The 20,024-nt window shown below is 39.4% G+C and overlaps 1 long non-coding RNA gene and 1 pseudogene across 1 annotated transcript in view; one reads left to right on the plus strand and one right to left on the minus strand.

Annotated features, from left to right (window-relative positions):
• Positions 1 to 19,086, minus strand: part of LOC143644853 (uncharacterized) — a 62,348-nt gene extending 43,262 nt beyond the window's left edge. The window contains exon 1 of the long non-coding RNA XR_013156907.1: positions 10,438 to 19,086. This is a non-coding gene — a long non-coding RNA (uncharacterized LOC143644853). The remainder of the gene's footprint in view (positions 1 to 10,437) is intronic.
• Positions 937 to 9,131, plus strand: LOC143643953 (ORM1-like protein 2 pseudogene; annotated as a pseudogene).
• Positions 19,087 to 20,024: the final 938 nt, after the last annotated feature.

Consider the following 20,024-nt stretch of genomic DNA (forward strand, 5'->3'; position numbering starts at 1 on the left):
TAGATTAGCCATCTGTGATGGTGAATCTTTACTCACATCTATTTACCACAGAAAAGATTTGTGTCCTGCTTTCTCTCCATCACTATTTCTAGACCATTACTTCTTCACTATCCTCTTAGAAAAACTCCTATTCCTTTGAGGCTCATGCCCTGTGATTATACTACCTTTCCCCCTTCTCATCATTCAAGTCTTTTGTGCCAGGCCTATCCTGGGTCATTTCAAAGTGCATAATGATGGTTAACACCTTTACCTCTGAATTTCTTAACCACCTTATTTCCAGTGACTTCTCCCTTGTTCTCTACCATTGATTCCCACAGTTACATACAGAACCTTGTGCCACCTGAAACTGCTTCACCTTCAAAATCATAAATACAAGCATCCCATTTCCCAACCACAGATTTTTATATTATAACTTGCTTGCTCAGCTGTTCCCACTGTGACCATTCTTCAACCTTTCTGGAATATCTAGTTCCAAAACTTCCCCTTTTGCACTTTCCGTGAAGTCCTCTCTTTGGTTCCTTACCCAGCTTTGATCGGATGATTTATTATTTCCATCTTTTGCAATTATCCTCATTTACTTTTTCTTTATGTTCTTTCATCACTACTCTGGGCAAAAAACCAATCATGGTCGTCATCAACCATCTATAAACCAGATATTGATTAAGCATCATCTTTGTGACATCTTTTATATACACTGAACATACAAAATGGACAGGACAGTTCACGGCCCTGGTCTTTATATTCCAGGGGAGTTCTATTCTAGAGTAGTTGTAGGCAATAGGCATGTAGCCATTTGATATATTCCAGGTCATGATAAGTGCTAAAAAAAAAATAAATTCAGGAAAGGGGTTAGATAGAAATGGGAAGGGGGTGCTGTTTTAAATTCAATGGTCAGGGAGGTCACTCTGAGGAGATTACACTTGAGCAGACACCTGAATGAGGTGGGAACCAAGTTGTGTGGCCCTCTCGGAGGACCCTCTAGATATAGAACAGCAGGTACCAAGACCCTGGAATGGGAGTGGCACGTCAGAGGAATACGAAAGTGTTCTAGTTTGCTAGCTGTCGGAATGCAACACACCAGAGACGGATTGATTGGCTTTTAATAAAAGGGGATTTATTTTGTTAGTTCTTCAGAGGAAAGGCAGCTAACTTTCCACTGAGGTTCTTTCTTACGTGGGAGGAACAGGATGGTCTCTGCTGGTCTTCTCTCCGGGTCCCTGGGTTCCAACAACTCTCCCCAGGGTAACTTCTTTCTGCATCTCCAAAGGCCTGGGCTGAGCTGCAAGTGCTAAGATGAGGAATGCCGAGCTGCTTAGGCTGTGCTACATTGCCCTCTCTCATTTAAGCACCAGCCAATTAAGTCAAACGTCACTCATTGCAGCAGACACGCCTCCTAGCCGACTGCAGATGTAATTAGCAACAGCTGAGGTTCACGTACCATTGGCTTATGTCCACAGCAACAAGACTAGGTATGCTCACCTGGCCAAGTTGACAACTGAATCTAACTAACACAGAAGGTGACAGCACAGCTGGACACAGAAAATTGTAGGTGATGAAGTTGTGAAGGAATCCAGAAGCTACATCATGAAGGTCATATAAACACAAGGGCTTGGAACTTTGTTCCAAGGACTCTGTTAAGCCATTGAAGAGTTTGAAGCAACTGATGGAAATGGTCTGACTTCCTTTTGAAAAGAACAATATGACTATGGTGTAGAAAATATACTGAGGAGGCATGGATGGAGTGGGGAGACAGTGAGGGGACTGCTTCTGTGGTCCAGTTGGAAGATGAAGGTGTTCAACTGGGGAGATGACCATATGCTTTCTCTGTACTTTTCTCTATTAGTTCACCCACTTCTGATCCCTAACATCCTTTCTTATTCTCACCTACTTCACAACAGAATCCATTAGATAGGAAATCCTTCAGTTTTCAGCCACCATAACTACACAATTATCTTCTTCTGGTCTATCCATATTAAAGAGGTGTGTGCCTCAGTATAAGTAGTCTGTGCTCACCATTCATTCATGCTCAAGTCTCTGTCAACACATTAAAAACAAATAATGCCCCCCCACCTCTCATCTCCAATCCTATCTTTCCCAAAGGCAAACATATTTGAAGAGTTGTCTACATTCACTCACTCTACCCTCTAGTCACCTCCCTAACCCATATGAGCCTGACTTTGGCTCCCACTGCTGCAGTGAGAGAGATCTTTCACCAAAGTCCCAGTGCTGGTTTGAAGCTATTATGTACCCCAGAAAAGCCATGTCCTTTAATCCTCATTCAATATTGCTGGATGGGAGCTTTTTGATCGTTTCCATGGAGATGTGACCCACCCAATTGTGGATGGTAACTTTCGATTAGATGGTTTCCATGGAGATGTGTCTCTACCCATCCAGTAAGGGTTGCTTACTGGAGCCCTTTAAGAAGGAACGATTTTGGAAAAAACTGCAGAGCCGTGAGAGCCACCAGAACGGACAGAGCCAACAGAATGGACAGAGCCCCGGGGAAGCCAATGAAGAGAAAGCTAGAGATCTCACCATGTGCCTTTTCAGCAGAGAAAGAAACACTGAATGGCCTTCTTGAACCAAGGTATGTTTCCCTGAATGCCTTAGATTGGACATTTTTATAGCCTTGCTTCAATTTGGACATTTTCATGGCCTTAGAACTGTAAACTAGCAACTTAATAAATTGCTCTTTAAAAGCTGTTCTGTTTCTGGTATATCGCATTCCGGCAGCATGCAAACTAAACAGTCACCAATGATCTCTTGCTGCTAAAACCACATATAACATTCAGCTGAGGCATATAAGTATGCCCATACTTCCTAATAAATCATTGCAATACCTTTGTTCCAATTTATAAAGAGCTGCCTCCCTAATCCCCCTTGAGTACCTCTTCCTTGCTCACTGCCTCAAGCCCCTTCCTCAGGAACCTCAAGATCTCCCCATCATCTAGTTCCCAAAGGGTTTATGGCAGGCTTAGCAAAGGTCCTCCTCATCCTGTGCCCATAGGGCTAACATTCATTCTGATTGGTTGGTGCCCAAGCCATATAAATTAAAATATTTTTTATATAACCTGTGCCGGTTTGAGAAGATTTATGTACCCCAGAAAATCCATGATTTAATCTGAATTCAACTTGTGGAAGCAGTCATTTCTTCTAATCCCCATTCAGTACTATACGTTGGAAGCTTGATAGATTATCTCCATGGAGATGTGATTCACCCAATTGTAGGTATTAACCTTGGATTAGAGGGAGATGTGACTCCACCCATTCCAAATGGGTCTTGATTAGTTTACCGGAATTCTTTAAAAGAGGAAACATTTTGGAGAGAGTCCTTTTTAGAATGATGAGATAGCCATGTGAACCACCAGAGCCTGTGCAGCCAGAGACCTTTGGAGATGAAGGAGGAAAGTGCTCTTGGGGGAACTTCATGAAACAAGAAGCCGGGAAAGAAAGCTATCAGATGCCACCATGTTTGCCATGTGCCTTTCCAATTGAGAGAGAAGCTCTGAACCTCATCAGCCTTCTTGAACCAAGGAGTCTTTCCCTGGATGCCCTTAGATTGGACATTTCTATAGCCTTGCTTTAAATGGGACATTTTCATGGCCTTACAACTGTGGACTTGCAGCTTAATAAATTCCTCCTTTTAAAAGCTGTCCTGATTCTGGTATATTGCATTCAGGCAGCTAGCAAACTAGATCATAACCCACCACAGCTAAAATCAACAAATTTTTCAGCCCTTGTCCTGACTGTTCAGAATCATTTAATGCAGTGGACTATTTAAGTCTCTCCCTTTGACTTGTGTGACACCACACTCTCCTGATTTTCTCCCTGAACTTCTCAGCTTCCTCTACCGACTCCTCTAATCTATATAACCTTTACATTTTGATGTTGTCCCAGGGCCTCTTCTCTTTAATATCTCAGTAGATGGCTTCAATTACAATCCACATGTGAATTAATTGTACATTAAATGTTTAATAAGGGGCAGGCCACAGTGGCTCAGCAGACAGAGTTTTCGCTTGCCATGCTGGAGACCTGGGTTCAATTCCTGGTGCCTGCCCAAGTAAAAAAAAAAAAAAGGGTTTACTCAGGATCTTTCCTCTGAACTCCAGACCTGCTCAAATGTCTGCTTAGTAAATCCACGTAGATGTCTTTTAAATTCTACCAATTTATCATGTGTAAGACAGAACTCGATCTACCTGCAGTCCATCTGGACCTTCTGAATGGTTCCACCATCCACCCAGATGCACAAATTAGAAACCTGTGGCTCCTTTCTCTCCCTGACCCCACCCACACAATCAATTACCACACTCTGTTTATCCTACCTTTAAAATATATATATTAAACTCATCGAATTATCTCCATATCTACTGCCAGTCCTTCGTTCAAGCTGCTATCATCTCTAGCCTCAATGACTACAGCAGCATCTTGCATTCCCGTGCCCATATTTTCCTCCCTCTGGTCTATTTTCTATAAAGCAGTCAGAGTGATCTTTTAAAAATGCAAGTCTGATTAAACTAATATATCCTATTTCACTCCCCTGGGGTGAATGAGGTCACATTCTTCTCAATGTTCAAATCAGTTGACTTAGAGGCTCCAACTGGTCTTACTTGTGTGACAGCCTGAAGATTCCTAAAGTTCAGATTGCCTTAAAAAATGGGAATGGAAAATCTGCCTACATTCTTCTATCTGCTGTGACCGTTATAACACCAGACTCTATCCAGTCCTCCACCTTTGTGTGGTCCTTACTCATTACTCTATGATCTGTAGTGACCAGGCACAAATAGCCAGCCACTAGAACAGGGTAATCCTTACTCAGAGAAAGGATAAGAATTTGACTTCCTCTTTCATTTTGTTTTGTTTTTAATCCTGGAAGAACATCATTTTTCAATTGGTGAAAAGAAGAAGCTTTCTTCTTAAGAGTTACATTCAGCTGATTAGTCACTGCCACGGTGGACCTGGGCCTCAAATGTTAGAGCCCTGCCTTTCACAGCTTTTAGTTCATACACATGGATAAGGAGCACTGGTAGGTGTCCGATTCTGCCTTTATTTCTCAAGGGTTTGCCCTAATCCACTTGTAAATTAGTGCCTGCAAATTGATCTGTTCTGGTCGCACATGAGGTCCGGATTCACATGGTGCCAGGGAAGGCCAACAATCAGAGCGGACTTGAAACCCACGTGGTTGGGATGTGGCACACTCCTTTCCAAGGAGTACATTTGCCTTAGTTCATTTTTTAACTAAAATGTCCTTGACGTTCTCTAGTTCCTGTCTTCAGTAGGTGGCATGACTACTAACTCAAGCTCCCAAGCTGGAAACACGGACATTCCCAGAAGCTACCATCCCCCTCAATCCTCACATCTAATCAGCCAACAGTCCTTAATGATTCTCCCTGTGGATATCCTTAGAATCCATCTTTGAAACAGTCTTCATTCTTTTACCATTTTAATCAGTTCCTTCTGGTCATCTTACTTCAGCTTCCAATCCAACCTCTGTATTAGAGTCACTGATCTTTCTAATATATAAATCTGACCATGCCTCTTTTTTGCTTCAAGTTCTTTAATTTTCATCTACTGCAAGGATAGGATTCTTTAAAAAAGAATTTGTATTGAGATATTTTCACACACCATACAGTCTATCCAAATTATACAATCAGGGGCTCACAATATCATTATACAGTTGTATATTCATCACCATGATCATTTTTAGAACATTTGCGTCACTCCAGGAAAATAAAAGCCACATACATCCCATACACCTTACCCCTCCTCTCATTGACCACTAGTATGCAATCTCCCCATTTTTTTTTTTACCCCTTATCCCTCCTATTGTTTATTTTTTGTCCTTATTTTTTTACTCATACCCTGAATAAATGGAGTGTCAGTCAAAAGATTTTCACAATCACACAGTCACATTGTAAAAGCTATATAGTTAAAAAATTATTTTCAAGACTACTGGAATACAGTTCAACAGTTTCAGATATTTCCTTCTAGCTATTCTAATACACCAAAAACTAAAAAGAATATCTATGTAACATGTAAGGATAACCTCCAGAATAACCTTGCAACTCCATTTGAAATCTCTTAGCCACTGAAACTTAATTTTGTTTCATTTCTCTCCCTCCTTTTGGTCAAGAAGCCTTTCTCAATCCCATGATGCTGGGTCCTGGCTCATCCCTGGGAATCATGTCCCATATAGCCAGGGAGATTCACACCCCTGGGAGTTATGTCCCACGTAGTGGGGGAGGGCAGAGAGTTCATCTGCCGAGTTGGCTTAGAGAGAGAGGCCACATCTAAGCAACAAAAGAGGTCCTCTGGGGGTGGCTCTTGGGCATAATTATGAGTAGGCTTAGCCTATCCTTTGCAGGAATAAGTTTCATAGAGGTGAGCCCCAAGATTGAGGCCTATCAAATTGGTTGTCCCAATGCTTACGAGAATATCAGTAATTCCCCAGTGGAGACGTTTAATATTTCTTCCTTCCTCCCGAATCCCTCCAGGGGACTTTGCAAATACTCTTTTATTCTTTGCCCAAAAGGACAAGATTTTAAATATGAGATTCATAAACTAAATGGTCATGTGAATTGTACACAGAATTTTCCTGGTGAGATAGTCTATAATTTAATCAGAACTTCTGGAGAATATATATCCATAAAAAGGCTAAGACTTACAGTTTGAGCTCAAGTTGTTTAGATGGGACATAGGGAGTTTTCATGACCTGGTTTCTGTTTGCCTGGTTAGTCTTATTATCTACAGCTCCTCCTGTTATCCCTCCCGGTGGTAGTTAGATTCAGTTGTCAACTTGGCCAGGTGAAGGCACCTAGTTCTGTTGCTGTGGATATGAGCCAATGGTATATGAAACTCATCTGTTGCTGATTACACCTGCAGTCTGCTAGGAGTTGTGCCTGCTGCAATGAATGATGTTTGACTTAATTGGCTGGTGCTTAAATGAGAGAGCTCAATGTAGCACAGCCCAAGCAGCTCAGCATACCTCATCTCAGCATTCGCAGCTCAGCCCAGGCCTTTGGAGATGCAGAAAGGAATGACCCTGGGGAAAGTTGTTGGAACCCAGAGGCCTGGAGAGAAGGCCAGCAGAGATCGTCCCGTGCCTTCCCATGTAAGAAAGAACCTCAGATGAAAGTTAGCTGCCTTTCCTCTGAAGAACTAATGAAATAAATACCCTTTTATTAAAAGCCAATCCATCTCTGGTGTGTTGCATTCCGGCAGCTAGAAAACTAGAACACTCCCCAATTAATACTCCAGTAATATTGAATTGTTCATGATTCTGATTCCTAAAAGACACTATTCTATTTTATTCCTCCATGTGCTTTTGAGCATACTGTTCATTCTGTCTACAAAGCCTTTCTTCTTTCCTCTGTCTGCCTTGTAAGCTTATAAAAATTATATTTCAAAATCCAGCTTAGGCAACATTTCCAGGGAGCCTTTTTGGATTCCATCCCTCTAAAGAGCTAAACTTTCCTGTTTAAGTGCCACCTTTATTACATGTACGTATTTACACAGTTTGTTCATAAAACTGAAATATTTCAGGAAGAAATTTTTGTTGATGTACAATACACCTATAGAAGTGTGCAAACTATAAGCATAGGGCTTAATGATTTTTACACAGTGAAAGCACATGGTAACAAGCATTTAGCTCAAGAAATAGAATAGTAGCAGGATCTCAAAAGCCTTTCTTGTGTTCCCTCCAAGTCATTACTTAACCCCAAAAGTAACCATTATTCCGATTTCTTTGGCCATGGACTAGTTTGCCCTTTTTTTTTTTTTTTAATGTATCATATTCTTTCGTGCCCATCATCTTTGATTCCATATTATGGGTATTAAAGTCAAATATATTCATGTTATTAGCAGTAGTTTGTTCATTTTCACTGATACATAGTATTCCATTGCATGAATACACCATTTTTTTACCCTATTCATGATAGACATAAGTTGTTTCCATTTTTGGCTACTAAGAACAATGCTGCGATGAACATTCTTGCACATCTTTTAATTATCATATATATGCATTTCTATTGGGTAAATACCTAAAGGTGGAATATCTGGGTCATGGGGTATGTGAATATTCAGCTTTGGTAGATACTGTCAAATAGTTTTCTGAAGTACCCGGGCCAATTTATATTCTACCAGCAGTGTATGAGAGTTCTGGTTGCTCATCATTCTTGCCATTACTTGTTTGTTTCAGTTTTTAAATTTTATCCACTTTAATCACAGCAGGGTATACTACACTGAATTTTGTTTCTTTATATATCTGTCCAGGCTTCTAAATGCCGATTTCCTTGAGAGCATAGGACTGTCTTATTCAACATTGTGCTTCAGTATGTACAGTGCCTAGCACATATTGGGTACTTAGTAGCGTTGGTTGAATGAGCAGCCTGCTGGAAAAGTAATATGGGCTGGGAGGTTTTCCCAGTGATTCTCAATCAAACTTTTAGGTAAACATCTATCTACCTAAGTTTAAGTGAATCTTAACCATCAGGTATGTTTCAGCGTTTATGCACAACCAGTGCTATTCTTCTGGTACTTTCCCAGGGACTTACTATATAGGTGCTTTTTACAGCATTGACTGGCAATGTATATACCAGAGCTGTAACAGTCTTATAAAGTTAAAAGAGACTTTGCAGTGCACCACAGGTGTGGAAGTGAGTGCTGTGCCCCAAGACCGAGGGGCCACTGAAACTGGCAGGATGAATGTGGGGCGGCACATGGTGAAGTAAATCCCAGCACACGAGTGATGAATAGCTATGGCATCTAGCTGGCCTACATCACTTGGTTGGATTGTTGCATGTAGTTCTACTCAGCACCCCCTTCTTCAGCATTCCTGTCATCTGGACCTGACCAATGTCATCCATAACTGGGCTATGTATGTCTTTCTACATACGGTGAAGGGGACACCCTTTGAAACTCCTGACACACTGGGAGTAAATGGACTATGGGCTCCAGTTCACCTATTCGTGCAGTTCCTTTGCATATCTCCTATTGTACTTTACTTCCTGGTCAGCTTCTACATCAAGTGTGATGCTGCTCACTTCTTCATCAACACAGCCTCACTGCTCAGTATTCTGCTGCCTAAGTTGCCCCAATTCTATGGGGTTCATCTCTTTGGGATCAACAAGTACTGAGGGAGGGGTCTGGGAACAGCTCTGCAGGCATGGAGAAGACAGTGGAACAAATGGCTATAACATCCTTCCTTCTTCTTCATACTATCATCTATATCCTGAAAGACTGAGAACTCTACAACCTTTCCCAAACTCCCAGGAAGACAAGAGATTGGAAAATGGGGTTCCCTGGGCCAAGCCCTGCTAGGAGCAGGTTTCTTTGAATTAGGAAGGCAGGTGAGACAAGCGCCAAATCCTTCTCCTCCCCAGCAGGAAGCCATGTTTGGGCGGCTTGTTTTGTGATTAAATTTTTCCAAATCTACACACACCCTGTCATGGTTAGGGACAGGTGTCAACTTGGCCAAGTTGTGGTACCTGTTCATCTGATTGGGCAAGCGCTGGCCAGTCTGTTGCAATGAGGACATTTCATAGGATTAGGTCATGATCACATCAGCTACATCCACAGCTGATTCCATTTGTAATCAGCCAAGGGGGAGTGTCTTCTGCAATTAGTGATGCTAAATGCAATCATGGGAAGCCTTTTATGGAGGACTCAGAGGAGACAGGTTCCATTCCTGCTTTGGCTGGTGAGCCTCTCCTGTGGAGTTCATCCAGGCCATCCATTGGAGTCATCGGCTTCGCAGCCTGCCCTGTGGATTTTGGACTCTGCGTTCCTACGGTCACGTGAGACACTTTCATAAATTTTATATTTGCAAGTGTTCCCTGTTGATTCTGTTTCTCTAGAGGACCCTAACTAATACACACCCCTTTTTCAGATCTGTTTTGCTGTGCATTTTCTTTATATTAAAGATATTTTTTTCAGAAAAAAAGAGACTTTGAAATATGATTGTATTTCCCCTGTGCTTTAGTTTGCTAAAACTGCCACATTTCAATATTCCAGAAATGGATTGGCTTTTATAAAGGAGATTTATAAAGTTACAAATTTACAGTTCTAAGGCCATACTAATGTCCAAATAAGGCATCCGGAGAAAGATACCTTGACTCCGAAGAAAGGCCGATGTCTGTCACATAGGAAGACACGTGGCTGGCATCTGAGGTCCTTGCTCCTGGTTCACTGCTTCCAGTTTCTGAGTTCAGTGGCTTTCTCTCCAAGTATCTGTGGGCTTTCATTTAGCTTCTCCAGGGCAAAACGCTGGGTTTCATTTCTTAGTTTAGCACCTCCTGGGGCCAGAGATTTCTTCTCTTCAAGTGTCTGTGTCCTGGTTTCATATAGTTTCTCTAAGCTCCTCTCTCGGCACTCCAAACATTTCTAAATGTTTGTGTCTGTGTCAGCTCTTTTAAGGACTTCAGTAACCTAATTAAGACCCACCTTGAGTGGGCAGGGTCACATCTCCATTTAATCTGAAGGTCCCACCCACAATTGGGTGGGCTGCATCTCCATGGAAACAATCTAATCAAAAGGCCCCACCCTAGAATATTGGATCAGGATTAAAAGAACATAGGTTTTCTGGGGTACATAACAGTTTCAAACTAGCACACCCTACTTTCTGGCAAAACCACATCTAAACTTCCCCAAAGAGGGAATAAACTAATCCTTGTTTAAAGATACCCAGTGTGTAAGTTAGCAAGCTGTTGGAATGTGATACACCAGAAACTGGAATGGCTTTTAAAAAGGAAAATTTAATAAATTACGAGTTTACAGTTCGAAGGAAGTGGAAGTGTCCAAATTAAGGCACCAACAAGAAGCTACCTTCACTGAAGTAAGGTTGATTGGTCAGGAACACCTCTGTGGCTGGCATCTGCTGGTCCTTTGCTCCTGAGCTCTATTGCTTTCAGCCTCTGTTCCTTTGGGGGTTCCTCACTTTATCTCCAGGGCTGGCTTTCATCTCTTGGCTTCCCTTGGCTCTTTTCAGGTTCTGACTTGCTTAACATCTCATGGCACCATCTGCTGGGCTCCAAGCATCTCCAACCATCTGTGTCTCTGTTCTTCACGTGTCTGTATCAGTGTCAACTCTGCTGTGAAGTTTCTGTCGGCTCTGAGGCTTCTGTCATTTCTGTCAGCTCCTGTCATTTCTGACTCTCTCCAACATGTTTCTTCTTTTAAAGGATTCCAGCAAACTTATCAAGACCCACCTGGAATGGGTAGAGTCACATCTCCATGTAATAAAAAAGTAATACCCACAATAGGGTGTGTCACATCCCCATGGAGATAGTCTAATCAAAAGATTCCAACCTATATTATTAAATCAGGATTAAAAGAAATGGCTGCATCCACTACATGGAATCAGAATTAAAACATGACTTTTCTGGGGTACATAATATTTTCAAAGTGGCACACCCAGTGATGCAAATCAAACCATAATGAGCTATCACTTCTCACTGAAGTATACCTAGTAGGATGGCTATAATAAAAAAGATAGAAGATATCAAGTATTGGTGAGGATGTATGAAAGTTGGAACCTTTACACATTGCTGGTGGGATTGTAAAATGGTGCAACCACTTTGGATAACAGTTTGGCAGATACTCAAAAGGTCAACCATTGAGTCACCATAGGACCTAGCAATTTCACCCCCAGGTATATATCCAAGAGAATGGAAAATATGCGTCTACACAAAAATTATATGTGAATATTCACAAAGCATTATTCATAATAGCCAAGTGGAAAGCAAATGCCCATCAACTGACAGATCAACAAAATGTGGCATATCCATTCAATGGATTTAGCCATAAAAAGGAATGAAGTACTGATACACACTGCAACATGGATGATCTCTGGAAGCATTATGCTAAGTGAAAGAAACCAGACACAAAAGACCACTTATTATGTAATTACATCTACATTACACATTCAGAATAGGTAAATTCATAGAAATAGAAAGTAGGTTAATGGTTGCCAGGGACTGGAAAGAAGGAAGAATGGGGAGTGACTCTTACAGGCAGAGATTTACTTCTTGATGAAAAAAAAGTTCTAAAATTAGATAGTAGTGATATTTGTTGCACAACTTTGTGAATATACTAAAAAAATCACTGAACTGTACACTTTAAAAGGGGTAAATTTTATGGTATGCAAATTATATCTCAGTAAAATTATCTTAAAACACAGTTAAAAGTTTCAGTTTTTGCAAAAATTATTTAAGTGAATTATTTGCAACAAACACGTTACTCCTGGAATTAAAAAAACACAGGTTAAAAAATTATAGTTTACATGTTATTTTTTCTTTCTTGTTATATAACATTATCAAACCTCTTTCTCGTTATGTAACATTATCACCTCTTATTTTTCTCTCATCATAACTTTACTTTCCTGTACAGTCTTAAGGAACTAGCCCTTTCATCTTTAGGAGGGTGTTAATTAGCATAACATCCATAAAGAGAAGCATCACCAGCTCTAGCTCCTAGGAACACCAAGGAATTGATGTTTACAGTTCCATAGGGCTGCCAGAGGCATTTTGTTTTAGGTAAGGAAGGCCTAGAGAAAAGAGTGCTGATTCCTTCCCTCACAGAGCTCTGGAAATGAAAATCTGAGTGGAATATGTCCAATATTCTTTTCTATATTTTTCTCGCTGGCCTCTATAAGAGGAAAATACAAACAAAAAGCAGCATCATAAAACATATTCTAGTATACTACTGTCACCTTTGATTACTTAAATTTCTTCTTCCCCTCAGTTTTTTCCTTCTTCCAATAGTTTCAAATAAAGTATTTAAAAATTTCCTTCTAATCCTGTGGTTCTCAAAGTGTGGTCTCAAGACCAGCAGCAGCACATAACAAAAGGACTTGTTTGAAATGCAAATAAATCATCTGCCCAGCCCAAGACCTCCTCAGTCAGAAACTCTTGGGGTGGAGCCCAGCAATCAGAGCCTTAACATGTCCTACAGGCGATTCTGATGCATGCTCAAGTTTTAACACTATTGCTCTAATTGGTCCTCCTTTTTTTTTGTACGTCATCAGCTTTTCAATTATAATACACACTAGCAGGCCCTACAAATTTCCTGAGTTAGGAAATTTTCCTTACCCTAACCTTCCATTCATCCATCCAAAAATGCTTGGGTTCTTTCTTCAGCGTAATTCTCTTAACATTTTCTCTCCCATCTTAGAATCAGCAAGTTTCCTGAATCAGCAACTAGAGGTTGCTGTCCTCTTCCACCTTGCTTGTCAATATGCTCTACTTATGAGATCCTTACAGACTTCATGGGAAGAAAGAGAAACAGGACACAGTGAAAAGAATAATTCTTAACATTTTTGTGAAAATGAGTAGCATATACACTATGCTTTCATGGAGCAGGGATTCACAAGCATGCATACGTAAAAGCAAAGTTTGATTTTTAAAATGCATATTCCTAAATCTCAGAATCAGGGACACAGATTCAATGTCTGGGGTGGGGTCCCAGAATCTGCATTTTTAACAAGACCTTCTTGTGATTTTGAGTTGATGGTCATAATCCACTTTGAGAAACACTGAATAAAGGATGAGAATTAGTGGTGGTGATGGAGGGGCTTACATACGTCAACCTCTCTGAAAATCCTACATCCATTAAAAATCTCTATAAGAAAAAATATAGGACATACATCCTCCCATAACATTTTTCATATCTTTAATTCAGTGATTTAGTACTTAGGAAACGTTTAAATCAAGTTCTTGGACCTTCAAGATAAGAAGTTATCAGCACCTGAAGGGTAAAGCATTAATGTAGGGGGAGGTTGTGAAAGTTACTCTTTTTTTTTTAAATCTTTTTATTAATTTTTAAATTAAAAAAAAATGACAAGAAACACAAACATTTCCAACATACGATCATTCCATTCTACATACACAATCAGTAATTCACAATATCATCACATAGTTGCATATTCATCATGATCATTTCTTAGAACATTTGCATCAATTCAGAAAAAGAAATAAAAAAGACAACAGAAAAATAAAATGAAAACAGAGAAAAAAAATTATATATACCATACCCCTTACTCCTCCCTTTCATTGATCACTGGCATTTCAAACTAAATTTATTTTAACATTTGTTCCCCCTATTATTTATTTTTATTCCATATGTTCTACTCATCTGAAAGTTATTCTTGAAAATCATTCAGGAAATACATATCTTGACCAGTTATAGAAGCAAGACTGAATAAGCTAATCACCTATGTATTATGTTCTTCTAGTATCTAATTTTGATACATTTTTATCCCCTTTAAAATTTGTAGGGTTGTCACCTTGAAAGAGATAATTTTTTCCAGATTATTGTTCACAGAGCATAGTGTGTATTAGGGGAGAAATGACATAACATGCATTGCCTGAAAAAGACCATGACTATGTATCAGTCGCCAAGATGCTAAATGATCAATAGTTTAATAAATAGTTCAGTTTTATGTTCTTTCACACTATTCCTAAAGGCAAACCTTTGCCAGTGTCATCTCAGTATTTTACTTGTAAAGTGCTGGAACAAGTGACTACATTTTTGGTCTCATAAAATAGAACAGGATTTCTCAGCCTTAGTACTAATAATATTTGGGCTTGGATAAGTCTGTGTTTGTTCTCTGCATTATAAGATGTTTAGGAATATCTTTGGCCTCTACCCACTGGATGTCAGTAGTATTCTCCCTGCAACTGTGATCACTGAAAATGTCTCCAGAGTATTTGTATTTATTTATGGTTTGCTATACGATTCTACATTGAAAATAAAATTCCTTTAAAAAAACCCGTACATGTCTCCAGACTTTGCTAAACATTCCTTTGTGAGGAGGGGTATATGTGCAAAATTGGCCCTACTTGAGAACCACTGAAAGAGAAACATAAAGCTAAGAGAATATACCATTCACATAATAACTATACTGATTTTACTGCCTATGGTCAAAGTATTTTCCATTCTATGTTGAATGTAGTGCATAGCTTTTGAGTATTCATTAATACTCTTATCGTGTAGTAAGAGACAACAGTATTTTATGAAATTTGAAACTATTCTGAACATATACCTCTACAAAATATGAATTGTATTTCTAAGTCTAATATTACAATTAAGAAAAGAAGGGCATAACAAAATCTAAGAAGATTTTGGCAAAGAATGTTACTTCAGCTGATGAACACAATATAAGGGAGCAAGAGGTAGAATTATATAAGGGAGCAAGAAGACCAATTATAATATCAACGCCACTGATGTGTAATTACAGCAGGCAATATTTATTGACAAAAATTGCTTCTGAGGATACAGAGATGAAAAAACAATTGCTTTCTTCCTTTGCAAAGCTCATGGTCTAGTGATGGCTCATGGACACATACACAAATTATTACAAAGATTATCGTAAAAAGATAGTACTGGAAAAATTATGACAGAAATGTCTACTGTCATTAGTAAAATGACTGAAAAACAAATTTAAGAGGCTTTCAGAACCTTAGTTGTGGGAGCAGTGTAGTTCACCCCTTGGCCAGGTTTCTCACTGTCAACCTTATAGAGAGATAAAGTTAATGTAATTCAGATCAAAGTTCTCCTCCTTTGCTACAATTAAACTTGGCAGTAGCTTTTTGGGTGACTCAAGTTAAAGCAACAGCTCTATTTTGCCAAAATGATCTGGAGAAGTAGTGCCAAATATTCACTTCCTGTAACTGTAGAGACTTTAGAGTGCTGTGGTCTAATGAGTTAAACAAGTAAATATCAGCTTGAGAGGTTTGTGATATTAAAATATATTAGCATTGGGTATAACTTTAATGTCAAGGTTTTTAGAGAAAGTTTTTTCATTTTAGAGAAAGTTTTTTCATTGATGGTCATATTCTGCTGCACCACTGTTTATTTTTTTTTTAAATCCTTTAATTTTACAATTTCTTCAGCTATAATGACCCCAAGATAGTCACATGACTTTGGATTAGGGAAAAAAGTCGGGAGGATCATAGCAAAGTTTAAAAGTTCATAAACACTAGCCTTATCCCATCAGGCAGGAAATAGAGAAACTCAGTTTGCTGAGACCATGGCATTGTGCCGGGCAGGAAGTCTGCCTGAAGATACCTCTTTGCTTTGAATTCATTGTTTTCTACAGCTTGTTGAACAGGTAAATTGCAAGAATGTCAGAACACCAAGAAAATGGGTTTGGGTTGAGATGTTGTAGTAAGTGAAAGCATGACAGTTATGTATGTTCAGCAAACATTTCTGGTTCTCCCCACTTCCTACTACATAGCTGATAGGATAGCATCTCTTGAGCCCCTATGGTTGTATGGGGTCATGTGACAGCCTCTGGCCAATGAGTGGCCAGAAATGACCCAAGTTTACCTGCCTGGAAATTGGACAACTTGAAATACTCCTGAGTTCTCTTTCCTTATAGCATAGTGATCAGTCACATTTGAGAGATGGCTTCTCCATCAGCCTGAATCTACTAGGAACAGATATTCTGCGGAACTGCCATGGATGTGCACCATTTTTGTTAAGCTAAGGATTGGCAAACTTCTTTCATAAATGATAAAATAAGGATACAAATAATAGGTTTTGCAGATCATAATATCTTTGTCACTACTATTCAACTCTGTTCCGGTGTGGCACAAGAGGCAGAGAAGATACTAAGTGAATGGATCCAGCTGTGTCATAATAAAATTTTACTTACAAAAGCAGATAAAGGGCTACTGGACTCAGGGACTGTAGTTTGCAGGCTCCTGTTTTAAGAATAACCTATTTAATAATCTAGTTTATTGTGATTATACTATGAGTTATTAGATTGACCCCCAAATGAGAATTTTTGCCATCTGTGTCGACTCATTTATTCCCTCTCAACAATCTGCTTTTCTTTTTCCTTGAGGAAAAGCTTAATTTAGATGACCATGAGTCTATGCTTGGACAATGTGCCAGGGAAAGGCCTCTTCTGCCTTTTCTTGGCGCATCTTTTCATAAGCCCCATTCAACTCAAAACCGAATCATTAGAGGTCTTCAAACTCAAGAGTGTGCATCAGAGTGCACTTGAGTGTGTATCAGAATCATCCGGAGGGCTTGTTAAAACACAGACTGCTGAGCTCCACCCTGGAGTTTCTCACCTTATAGGACTGGGGAGAATTGACCCACTAGGCTACTTAAATGCATATACACTGGATAATCTTGTGGAAATGCAGATTAATTCAATAGGTCTGAGGTGAGACAAGAGAGTCTGCATTTCTAACAAACACCCGTGATATATGTAATCATTTGTGCTGAATAGACAGTGAGTTGGAAGGAGCTAAAGGATTATAAACTTTTTCCTATCCTCTAGGCCTGGCATAGTGCTAAATCCAGTGCAGGTTCTTGAAACATGAATAAATAACTTTAGGTCAACTTGGACTTTTCTCACAACTAACCTACAGCTGGCTACCAAATCCTGTCGTTTTTACTATCACAATATATAAAGAATCCAAACACTTGCCACCATCTTCAGTGTTATATCCTCTGGACTGGATTATTTTAATGGCCTCTTTTTTTTTTTTTCTATTTTTTATTTTTCATGACATTTTTAATTTTATTTTTTAATTAACATTTTAAAATTAATTTTTAGATTAAAAAATAACACATTCTTTTTTCAATACAATTTTTTAATTAATTTTTTTAAATACCAAAAAACACCAAACAAATGCAAACGTTTGTAACTTTTGAGCATTCTGTTCTACATATAAAATCAGTAATTCACAAAATCATCACATAGTTGCATATTCATCATGATCATTTCTTACAACATTTGCATCCATTCAGAAAAAGAAATAAAAAACAGCAGAAAAAAATTTATACATACCATACCCCTTACCTCTCCCTTTCATTGATCACTAGCATTTCAATCTAAAGTTATTTTAACATTTGTTCCTATTATTCATTTTTATTCCATATGTTTTAATTGTCTGTTGATGAGGTAGATAAAAGGAGCATCAGAAACAAGGTTTTCACAATCACAGTTATACTGTGAAAGCTATATCATTATACAACCATCTTCAAGAAACATAGCTACTGGAGCACAGCTCTACATTTTCAGGCACTTCCCTCCAGCCTCTCCATTACATCTTGACTAACAAAGTGGTATCTATTTAATGTGCAAGAATAACTTCCAAGATAACCTCTCGACTCTGTTTAGATACTCTCAGCCATTGACACTTTTTGTCTCATTTCGCTCTTCCCCCTTTTGGTCGAGAGTTTTCTCAATCCCTTGATGCTGAGTCTCAGCTCATTCTAGGATCTCTGTCCCACGTTGCCAGGAAGGTCTACACCCCTGGGAGTCATGTCCCACGTAGACAGGGGGAGGGTAGTGAGTTTGCTTGTTGTGTTGGCTGGAGGGAGAGGTTCAATGGCTTCTTAACTGGTCTCCCAGCTTCTGCTCTTACAGCCTTCCACCCCACCCCACCTGCAGACACACAGTAAATCTGTCATACAGCAGCAAGAGTAATTTCTTAAAAACATAGGCTGTATCACTCATCTGCTTGAAATTATGCTTTCCATGACTCCCAATTCACTCAGCAAAAGCCAAATTACAATGACATAAAATACCCTATGTCACTGGCCCCCTTTTGCTTTTTATCTCCCTCCCGACTTTTTGCTCTAGCTACAGTGGCCCCCTCACTTTTCCCTGAACCCACCAAGCAAACTTCCATATCAGAGCTCAGCACTTGATGTTCCCTCTACTTCCTTCAAGATAACTGCTTGGGAATAAATTCTCAAGAAGGGTTTTAAGAGCCCTTGGATCTTGAAGGGCCCGAAGATCTTAGAGAATTTATTTCTGAGCATGTTTACTCTAAAAATGAGAGGTGTTATAATCTTCTTTGCAAAAAGGATCATATCTTACGACTTACAACTAGTCTTTTCATGCATCCACTGTTAAGTGATAAGATAGTATTTCAAAATCAACATTGGGGTTTATGCCTCCTGTGGGTTCAAAGATGTGCATCCAAGTTTTCAGTGTTTATGCATTTCACAGTGCTAACCAATTTCACTGTGGGTTGCTTTAGGGAATAAAAGATTAATTCCAAAAACAAAGAAACTGCTTGGCCTTCTTGACTTCTGTGGTAGTTAGATTCAGTTGTCAACTTGGCCAGGTGAAGGACATTGCTGTGGACATGAGAGAATGGCATGTGAACCTCATCTGTTGCTGATTACATCTGCAGTTGGCTAGGAGGCGTGCTCTGCTGTAATGCTGTTTGATTTAATCAACTGGTGCTTAAATGAGAGAGCTCAATGTAGCACATCCCAAGCAGCTCAGCATACCTCCTCTCAGTACTTGCAGCTCGGCCCAAGCCTTTGGAGATGCAGAAAGATGTTGGAACCCAGAGGCCTGGAGAGAAGGCCAACAGAGACCATCCTGTGCCTTCCCACATAAGAAAGATCCTCAGTGGAAAGTTAGCTGCCTTTTCTCTGAAGAACTAACAAAATAAATTCCCTTTTATTAAAAGCTAATGTCTCTGGTGTGTTGCATTCCGGCAGCTAGCAAACTAGAACAACTTCGTTTAGATCTTGACTTAAATGTCACTGGGTGAAGCTTTTCCTGACTATTCTTGTTTTTTCTTCTCTTCCATTTCACTAACAGCATGCTTTACTTTCTCTCCATTTATAAGGTAAGCTCCATGAGAAAGGGGTTTTTTGCTTTGTTCACTATCCCTATTGCTAAATTCCTAGTACACTGTAAGGTGCTCAAATATCTGAATAGATAAGACTTTGTAGCTGATTGAAATAACTTGAGGCCAGAGGCTCTTGTTGTTTCTCCAGGCTCCCTAAGGATGCACTATTGCCAGCCAGTTTACTCATTTCATTCCGTAAGGTACAAAAAGTTTGGTAGAATCCTTTTCTAAATCTCTATTTCATTAAATTTAAGTTATAAATTGGTTATTTACTATTGTCATTCAACGTTAAGTTGCTTGGTGAATTTTCACTGTTTTCTTTCACTACTTTTTCTTCTAGTACTTGGTTTCTCACTTTCTGCTGTCACGCCCACCTGCACCATACCCCTAGCTTAATTACAAGGCTGGAATAATCCTCTA

This window comes from Tamandua tetradactyla, chromosome 8 (assembly GCF_023851605.1).
Source record: "Tamandua tetradactyla isolate mTamTet1 chromosome 8, mTamTet1.pri, whole genome shotgun sequence".
NCBI classification, from domain to species: domain Eukaryota; kingdom Metazoa; phylum Chordata; class Mammalia; order Pilosa; family Myrmecophagidae; genus Tamandua; species Tamandua tetradactyla.